This window comes from Amblyomma mixtum, chromosome 2 (genome assembly GCF_055824585.1).
Source record: "Amblyomma mixtum isolate Tamu chromosome 2, ASM5582458v1, whole genome shotgun sequence".
NCBI lineage: Eukaryota > Metazoa > Arthropoda > Arachnida > Ixodida > Ixodidae > Amblyomma > Amblyomma mixtum.
In genome coordinates, this window is record NC_143013.1 from 733316 (window position 1) to 743650 (window position 10335).

The following is a 10335-nucleotide window of genomic DNA, read 5'->3' on the forward strand; positions in this document are numbered from 1 at the left end:
TTGTGATAGATATATTGAGCGCTGTCGTTTCTAAGACCACGACTTTCTTCTAGCAGACCTTGGTATGTCTACTCTTTATGACATGGATTTTCTACATAAAGTTGTGCTCGGCTCTATTGACTGTGAGCCGTTATTGATGTCACTGCGATTTCGTGTGCCTCAGGGAAAAACCACCAAATGCTATGATAGATTTTATCCTGACATGCATGCCATTTCACCAATGACTCATTTGCAAATAACACAATTCAACTTTTTATGACACAGAAATATTTGCCTAATTTGCTGTTTTCATTGTTTATTCATTATGCTTGTTTTTCTTTACTATTATTATCATCGTATTTGTGACCATTTTTCTGTATTATGTCTGTTCACGTCATGGTGTTTGTATTGACTCAGTGTGCACCCGTTTAGGCCAATTGGCTGTTCAGGCACATTTAAAATAAAATATCTACCTATCTATTTAAGCAGAAGCACAGCACCAAGGTACTCACCAACTGTTTGAAGCACTGTGCGCAAGTTCTCGTGCTGACATGAATACAGGTACTTTGGAATGCACATTGTCCAAGTCTTCATCATGCCATGCCGCTCCGACTCTCTGGTAGCAAAATTTTCCACTAAAAAAAAGAGCAATTTTGTTTATGTTAGACTAGTAATATTAAATTTTACTATATACTAGGTACTTCTCATCATTCTACCCCAGACTAAACCATACACCAGTGATCATCATGTTTTAATTTTGTTGTATATGATCACAAAATGTGGTATAATTAACATGTTAGAAATTCTGGTCAAAATAAATCTGACAAAGTATTGTTTAAAAAAATCTGGGCACAAGGAAGAAGAAAGCTAGCCAGATAGCCTGGACGAATGTTTTCAGTTTCATGCAAGCATCAGTACCTTCGCACACAAAATGTACAATTTAGTGGGTTTACCCTTCCAGAATGGAATTTCATGCTGCAACCATCTAGCTATGCGAAAAAAATTTTTAACTTCCATTCCAGACAAAGGAAAGAAAATTCCTCTGGTTTTTCTTCACAAGCCTCTGCAAGTATACAATTCAGTGAATCTACTCTGCAAGTACGTGAACCTACCAGCACGAGACAATGACAAGAAAGGAGACAAAGCAGGCGCTGACTCGCAATTGAAGTTTATTGAAGTAAACAGGGAGTACATAGAAAAGCCAAACAACACCACAAACCACACAGTTACAGATATGCTATACCACAACATGAGTAAAAGATCGCTCTTAACTTTCCTCTCATCTAGATAGTCCAACTCGTTGCATATGAACACGATGGACAGCACACTCACAGATTTGTCACCGAGTCATAAGATGTGTCTAGCCTCGATAATTTTCCGGTTAATCTGCTCCGAATGTATCGCCAAAATGAGTGTTGCCAAAAGGAATGACTAGCAGCCTTCACATTCCTTGCGATGTACAGATAAGTTAGAACCCCTACCAATATCCAAATATCTCTTGTGCTCCCGTAGTCTTACATTCACACACCTTCGAGTTTGACCAACATAAACCCAACCCCAAGATAACAGTATCCGATACACCACATACATTTTACAAGGCACATATGCTTTTCCCGGACCAAATTCATAAAATTATTCTTAACAATTTTACAGTTTGTAGACAACTTATTAGGGGCCAAAAGCACCATTTCTGCGTCATACATTCCGACCACATTTTTCAAATTGTGCGACAATCTACGTATGTACAGTAACACAGTCGATCTTTTGGTATCTCGATGGCTGGCCGTATCCTGCCAATCCCTGTGAAGGGGTTTTAGCTTTAACATGCTAAAGAGAAGAATGGCGCAGCATCAAGTAATAAGGACAGCAGGACAACAAGCACACGCACAAGTGCCAACCTTGGAGTGTATACAGAATCCAAGAGCACGTGCTTGACAATCAGCACTGGCAGTCAAGGAAATGAGAAAACACTGATTTGAACATTCAAGATTGAATGAGCCCGACTCTTGACTGCCAACGCTGAATGTCAAGCACATGCTCTTGGATTCTGTATCTGCTCCAAGGTTGGCACTAATGCGTGTGTGCTCTCCTGCTGTCCTCGTTACATGATGCTATGCCATTCTTACCTTTAGCATGTCTGACCAACTTGATCAATCTTATACGCTCAGCTTTAACAATTTATCACACACTCCTGCAATAGCATGGTTGGGGAATAATGCTTTCGTAAGCCTTAAAATCTGCTCATGGAGACCACTTGTCATGCTGTGAAAGCATCACTTCATCAATACCGAGCCTAGCCTAGATGACGCAATGCTATCTTTCACTAGCTTAGAATAGTTCGGCCAATAGTCAAGTAGCTGCTTGACACTCCTGGGTGAATATCGGCAGCATACATGGCATGTGCAGAACATCAAGGTGAAGCCCAGAAACCGCACCTCTTTTTGATGGGACATTTCCTCTAAGGAAATGCTAAGTTAAAGAAAGGCCTTGCTCCTTAAACAACTTGACAATATGCACAGGTCCCACACTATCGCAACCTTTTGTAAAAGACCAGAAAATCAGACGCAGTGAAAGATTTTCCCCCAGCCCATGCAAGTTCTTGGCAATCACTCCATCCACCCTGCTTAAGAGAATATTACTTAGCACAGAGGCATTCAATCGATACATATACTAGACTTTTGAACATATGCCGCACAGCCATACACCAGAAACATGCTCTTCAAATAAAAGGAAGTAAGTCCAAAAAAAGACTACTATGCACCTGTTCCTAAACACAAGCTTATCATTGTGCTCCGATATACACATTCACAAGCTTTTCATAAGGTCCTCATACGGGATGGAATAAAATAGTTCTACATCGACACTAACCACCAGACAATCTGCTGGATTGCCATTCTTCAGATACTCAACCACGTTGCGAATTGAGCACAAGAAACCGATCTTCAAGATGCGAAGTAGACAAATGCTTTTGCAAATAACCAGACAAAATTTTGCAAGAACCCTTTTCTGAAATTCATCTGAAGAGCATGCTAGTGAATAGCATTTATTTTAAGAGCATGGCTGTAGAGTACTGCAGTGTGGTATGTGTTCAAAAATCTGGTATATGTAGTGGTTCGAAGATGGGCCTTGTGCTAAGAGATATTTTAAGTAGGGTGTATAGAATGATTGTCAAGGACTTGCATGGACTGGGGGAAAAAATCTTTTGCTATGTTGATGATTTTCTGGTCTTTTACAAATGTTCTGATAATTTGGGATGTGAACATATTCTCAATCTGTTTAAGGAGCAAGGCCTTTGTCTTAGGTTTACCTTGGAGCAAATGTCGCCAAAAAAGGAGCTGCGGTTTCTGGACCTTACCTTGATAAGTTGATCTGCACACACCATGTGTGCTGGTGATATTCACCCAGGAGTGTTAAGCTGCTACTTGGACACAGGTTGGCTATTACAAGCTAGTGAAAGATAGCATTGGACTGTCAAGCCTGGGCTCAGAATTGATGAAGTCATGCTTTCTTAGCATGACGACTAGTTTCCAAGAGTACATTTTAGGTTAATGTACGCAGGATTTCCTAACCATGTTATTTGCAAGAGCATACAATAAATTGTTAAGGAAGCCGAAAGCTTTTCACGGCGACCGGCGCAATCAGGCCGGGGCCAGCCAGCGAGATGCCAAAAGACCGGTTGTGTTACCGTACATACATAGATTGTCGCACAAATTGAAAAATGCGGCCAGAAGGTATGATGGAAAAGCGATTTTCTTGGCCCCTAATAAGTTGTTTAAAATATGTAAAATTGTTAAGAATAATTCTGTGAATGTGGCTAGAGAAAAGTACACATGTGGAGTGAAATGTATATGTACCTTGTAAAATGAACATGGTATCAGACCCTGTATCTTGTGGTCGGTTCTATATAGGTCAAACTGGAAGGTGTATCAATGAAAGATTACAGGAGCACAAGAGGGTAGGGGTTCTAACTTTTCTGTATATTGCAAGGGATCTGAAGGCTGCTACCCTTTCCTTTTGGCAGTAAATTCAGAGAAGATTAAATGGTAGATTATTGAGGCTAGACACACCTTACGACTCGGTGACTAATGTGCAAGTGTGTTGTCTATCGCACTAACACGCAATGAATTGGACTATCTCGATCAGGGGAATGTTCAGGCGCATTGACTCATGTTGTCATGTATGCTTATTTGTAATTGTGTGGTTTGTGGTGTTGCTTGGCTTCTTCATGTATTCCCTATTCACTTCAATAAACTATGGCCGCGACTCAGCGACTGTCTTGTCTCTTGTCTAGTCTTTCGCACTGGTAGATTCACCATGATGTCTCACCTGTGCAGAAATCCAACACGACATTTTCCTCTTCACACTTGAGGTTCAGTGCATAATAAGGCCAACACCAGTCATCCGCAAGAAAAGTTCATGGCTCCATTAACACCGCCTCCTGCTTACAAGACACAGTGCGGCATTCATTGTAGATTCTACCTGCAACACAGAACGCAAAGTTTTAGTTTGAGTGAACTAAACTAGGAAAGCAGCACAAAATATCGACAGCCAAACGGCCGAGCTGAAAGAAATAGAGGGTAGCGTAATAGTGAATATACTGATATAGTTTTGTGTAACATCTTCTATTCATATAAAATGTACACTTTTTTTTCTTATGCTGACGCCTGGGTACACTATTCTGTGCACTTAGTGCATGGGCCCGAACTAGCAGCTTGCTAAGGGCCCAGATGCTTTTATCACCCTGTTTGTATAACTTTCATCCAAAGTGAATAAACTGATACTGATATTGCATGCAAGATATATGCATGATATATTGTGATATTCAACACTGCTACCATTGGCTTAGCCAACTATTTATGCATAACAAAAAATGCAGTATCACATAAATACTGATACAGTACTATTAGCGTTAATATTAGCAGTGCAGGTTCAATGAAAAAAAAGGGGGCCTAGTGCTAGCTGCCATTCCCACAGCAGGCTTGTGACCAATCGCCAGTTTAAAGGAAAAAGGAATGACTGAAAAGGGAGAGAGCCAGTAGGAAGGAAGACGGGCATAAAAGGACTTAGGATACAATAGGCAGGCAAAGTTATTTAGACAGCAACCACAAAAGAAACATTAACACCCAAGTAAAGATGTACAGTACGCACGGATTGAAATAGGACACTCGAGGCGCGTGGCCACGGGCTCCGAGTGTCCTATTTCAATCCGTGAGTACTGTACAAGACCAACCATACCATTGTGCACAGTGGATAACTTGTTAACCTCATTTAGCCCAAAATATATTTTCATATATACTTGTCCTATAAAGGGATTACATTCATTAATAGCATAATTAACCTCATTTAGCCCAAAATATATTTTCATATATACTTGTCCTATAAAGTGATTACATTCATTAATAGCATAACTGACCGACTGAAACCAAAACAGGGGTGAAGGGCGGTGAATGAGCCCTAGGCGTGATGCTTTTGCCTTCCTAGTGGGACACAGAAGGATCATTCAGTCGAACATCGGGTCTTTGAGATTAATATGTAGTTTAATATTAGCAGAAAAATAGAACAACAAAGCAAGCAATGTAGCTGATCATTGTTCTATGCACATGAGAAAAAAAAGCATTATGAATAACCAAGTATGCAATGTTTGTAGCTGCACATTTCTTCACACACGTGTCTAAAACATATGCGCATGATTTGCCACAAGAGAGTGTCTCGTTTAGATAGGGTACCTGCTATGGCAGTAGTGCACAATCAGGCTGGAATGAAATGCAAACAGCGCCTATGAACAAGACAAAATATTTCACCTGTGTGATTTCAGCTTGAGTACGCAGCTAGCCTGACTCCTGTTTCTGGTTAAGAGATCTACCTAATACACATATATGAACCCTTTCTAAATGTATACCTCGCTGCAATGTAGAAAAGTACTGCACATGTATGTTCGCATTTCGTTCCGGCCTAACTGTAAATGCATAATGTGTGTCTAATGCTCATCATTATCAGTCAAGGCTGTCACTTCCAACACCAAGCAGATACATGAAACCTGCAAAAACTCCTTGAAGGCAAGAGTCTGGAGACAAGCTTCTAGACCCACTCTGAAGGATGTAGATTTGGTGTTTAGTGTGGCATATAATTACTTCTGCATTAATAGCGAGCATGTAAGGCCAATACAAGGTGCTTCTGAATTTGGTCGCCTAAAATTTGCTTGGAAGAACGCAAAATAAGGCTAAAGAGCAATCTATAGACACAATATTGCATGCTGAATAAACAACAAGAAAAAAAGAAGGCAATGCTCTGGAAGCACCTTCAGTCATTCAAGACAAAAATGATGAGGCATGCTGATGCTGCTGCTTGAACAATAGAAAAAAGCCACTACTGCTTACTTACAATAAACGCTTTCTCTGAGCAAGCAATGAAAGAGAGCTGTAACTCATGAAACCTCATGTCATTCTTTTTACAAAAAAGGAATTTAAAAGGTTGCAATGCAAGAATCCCTGCCATAATAGTATTCTCCTCACACTTGGGTTACACAAGCCAAGGCTTTTAACAGCATGGGTTTTTGCATGTGTTCATTCTGAAGCATTACCCGGTTGAAGCGACACAAAATATTTACTTCCCCATGAACCTGTGCGTGTAGCATAATCACAGAAAATATTTTTTACACTGGACAGAAATACAACAGCATAGTGGCGTAACTGACACACAACAGGCTTCGGGGACAGTGCAAGACAATGATCTGAAATCCTACACAACAGACCTGCGACATTACAATGGCTAAATCCTTGATAGTAGTATTTAACAGCCATCTAAATGCTCGTGCGCAATAGGTGGGAGCACTATACTGCGAAGCAACAGTAAACCTTTGCCACTAATCTAAACAAAAGTGCGCCTCATTGCGACTTCCACTAAACTTTTTTGCTCCCAGTGCAACAAAGCAAGTACACAGGGGGCTCGAATGGCAACGATACGATGTGTTAGGCTATCATGTCATCATCTTAACATAAACAATGCATGTGGTCTCTGTTCCGGACTGCCAATCAGCCTCGAGAAGACAAAGATGCTTATAAAAAAAGAACAAAGCAACAAGCTCTCAAACCTCACAGTGAACATAGAAGTAGCAGAACCATGTAACCTAGCCAGTAGTTCGAAGCTAAGCAGCAGAAGAAAATATGTTAAGGCCAGGACTGAGCAAACAGAAAATCATGGAGGAAACCTAAAAGCAGCAATAAGCAATGAGAGTGGAGTTGCCTTGATGTTCATTGTCAATACCTACTGCTCAAAGTAAAGGAAACCAGGGTATAAGAAATACAGGATTTCATATTATGCTTTGAGCAAATGCAGTGAGAATGAAACAGGGTAGAGATTTGTCTTACAACATTTTCACTCTTTACTTTGCACCTGAGGAAAATAAATTTGTGTGCAGTTCACCTACTGCTTGGCACTGTCCTAGAAGCAATGAATCCAGGTCTCGAAAAGTCTACAGAGAGAATACTGATGCTGCATGTGCATTTCTCTCTAGACTCCCTAGTTTATTCCTTCCCTTAGGTTCAGGAGTCCACCGAGAGAAGTGAGACAGTTACTGCCCCATTTTCTTTCCTCAAAAACCAATTTTCATTTCATTTCTCTGAACTGTCCTGAAATGTGTATAAGTTACCAATTTTTTTAGTGCCCAATTACATACTGTAATTTTTGCAAGGAATATGAGGTTGATGAACAGAAAAAAAAATGTCTGGAATGGTACCTTTGGTAACTTGACACCTGGACAAACAGCTGACCCACTGGGCGTCCTCGGGGGCTCTGCTGCGAGGCGTCCCTTGCAACAGTAGCCGGTAGTCCAGATCCAAAGGAACCATGCGAATGATTACCGAAAAGTTTAAGGACAGCAGATGCATGAACACAAAACAGCTTTTCAGCACTGTTGCAGTGGGATGAACGGTTCCAAATCTCTAGACTATACCTGGTAATAAATAAATTACCAGAAGACCATCTCGAGCGCAGAATGATCTCAAATAGAGTTCAGTAAAGCAGAAAGTTGGGCTAGTTGGTATCGATCCATCTAAAAACGGAGCACAGAAAAACACGCAGAACACAGGGAGAGCGGACAGGACAAGCACATTCAACACGCACTACCAACATGGACAGCTTGTGCTTAATTGAATCGAAAAGTTTACGCTGACCGACCAATGTTACTTCAAATAGAGACAGAAAGCGCATGCACGTTGTGCTGATGTTACCGTGAACATAACATGCGACGAGACACAGGGTTACAATACAAACAAAAAACCGCTTTCAAAATTTGAGAACAAATTGCTCACCTTCTCACAAGTTCACCAAACCGGAGACGATGCCGTGTGGCTGCCGCCAGTCACTCGTGATGCCCAGAAACAGTAAAAATGCAATGCAGCTGACTTTCCTTGAGCAATTTTCAGTCGATTAAACTTCTAACTGTTCGCACCGACCACCGTTCACCTCACCAAGCATGTGTGCACGGAGGAAGTAAAATTCATGCGGGCAAGTCAGCCGCGCAAAACTCCGAGCACGATGCCATTTGCAGAGCTATGGTGTCTAGCAGAGCTGCACGGGAAATGCATAGCCCCATTCGCGTATTCGCGTCCGCAAAAGCGCACCACCTTGAAAACATATCAGATGTATTTAATTTTACCGTAGCTTTTTTAGCTGACAACTTGAATGGTTTTACATATTAAAATTTTCTTTCGTTTCATGAGCGTTGTTACCACAAGAGCGCAGGGCATGCAGCTTGGCCATGACGAGTCGAAGCGCTAGCCAAGCCCGCAGTCGGAACCATGCGCGGAATTATACACTATAGCGGAATTGCGGAGTATGTGTGGTGTTGAGTGAACAGGTGCTTTAGAACGGTTTTTGTTCTTCCGTGTTCGCTGCGTGCGTCCTGCGCGCTGTATTGTCGTTACGGTGTGTGTATGTGTGCGGCCCGGTGTTGAGTGAACAGGTGCTTTAGAACGGTTTTTGTTCTTCCGTGTTCGCTGCGTGCGTCCTGCGCGCTGTATTGTCGTTACGGTGTGTGTATGTGTGCGGCCCGTACGCCGCATTGGAGTGTACGACCGCTTGCTGTCCCATGCGGCATCGATGCATAGTAAAACGACCGTGCAGAATGTGCGTCACAATGACAGTGGCCCTGCACTAAAGAGGAGACGAAGCCGGCGGAAAAGCTGCTCACCCTCGTGGGACTGCAAGAATCTGGCGAGGAACGGTCGACACGCGTTTCGGTGGATGATTTCGTTTATCAAGCTAAAAAATTCAGCACTGGCCAATAGCACTGATGAGCTGCTGCTGCGTCATGATAAACACCTGTCTAATCTTTATTACAAGCTTGTTGGATGTGAACGTGGCCATGAGTGGTATTCGTCGAGCAGCGGCGGCCCTCAGGAGGTTGAACCAGTCGATACCTGAAGACGATTACTGTTTGCCCGCGCCCTGGCGCCTCGCTTCCAACCGCATGCGTTGGCGTTATTTATATCTGATTTTCACTCGTAGTGGAACTGTCGCAAACATTACAGCCGCATCTTTCAAACGTGCCGTGTGAAGAGGACCATTTTTCATATTTTTTTGAGGGAGGGGGTAGGGGGAATGAGCGGCTGCTCAAATGTCATTCTTTATTATTTTGAGCTTATTTTCCATATATGTGCCAGGTTGTCCCATTCTTGCCTCTTGGTTGCATGTAAGCAGTGCATTTATTGGGCATAAATTTCTTTGCTGTTGTATTTGCACAGGGTTAATGATTCTCATTGTATTGTGGTGACACATCATTGTATACACTCCTTGCAGAATGTCTAAGGGGGTAATAAATTACTGAGCAGAGAGTATGCCCTGTGATAAATGCGAGGAACATTACTGATTTACTTCACACTTGGCATGTTCTGTTGTCGTTAGTGGTTATGTATGCCTTGCCTGCTGCTTTCCAGTGTAGGGGCGAGAGGCATGTCAAGCTCCACTTAGCAGCTTTTTTCCGTCCACTCTTTACTGGTAAACATAGTAAAATAAACTGAACATAATGCATGCTTGCTGAGACTTAGCTTAGACTACAATTCATTTATTTACTCTCAGGGCCTATCAGCGCCAGATAGAGGAGTGGGTGGCTAACAAAAATACATGTGTAATAGGCAGATTAGTTAAGGTTATTATACACAGCATACTAGAAGGCGTCGGATGCAGTGATGGACATGACGAAGGCAGAGAAGACGTGACAGTTGGAAACGTAGAAAAGTAGAGATCTGTGTGAGCTTGCACTTGACTTAAGGTGAACACTAGCAAAAAATTAAGAAGGCGCAGAAGACTGAGGCCAGAGTTAAAGCTAGTTTAACAAAGAAAAGAACCTCTCAGCAA

The 10335-nt window shown here is 42.0% G+C and overlaps 1 long non-coding RNA gene across 1 annotated transcript; it reads right to left on the bottom strand.

Annotated features, from left to right (window-relative positions):
- Positions 1 to 472: 472 nt before the first annotated feature.
- On the bottom strand, positions 473 to 8332 carry LOC149358197 (uncharacterized). Its single transcript, XR_016288640.1, has 3 exons — positions 7715 to 8332; positions 4306 to 4458; positions 473 to 614 (listed from the first exon to the last, which is right to left on the bottom strand). It is a non-coding gene; the product is annotated as an uncharacterized LOC149358197 (long non-coding RNA).
- Between the last annotated feature and the right edge of the window lie 2003 nt (positions 8333 to 10335).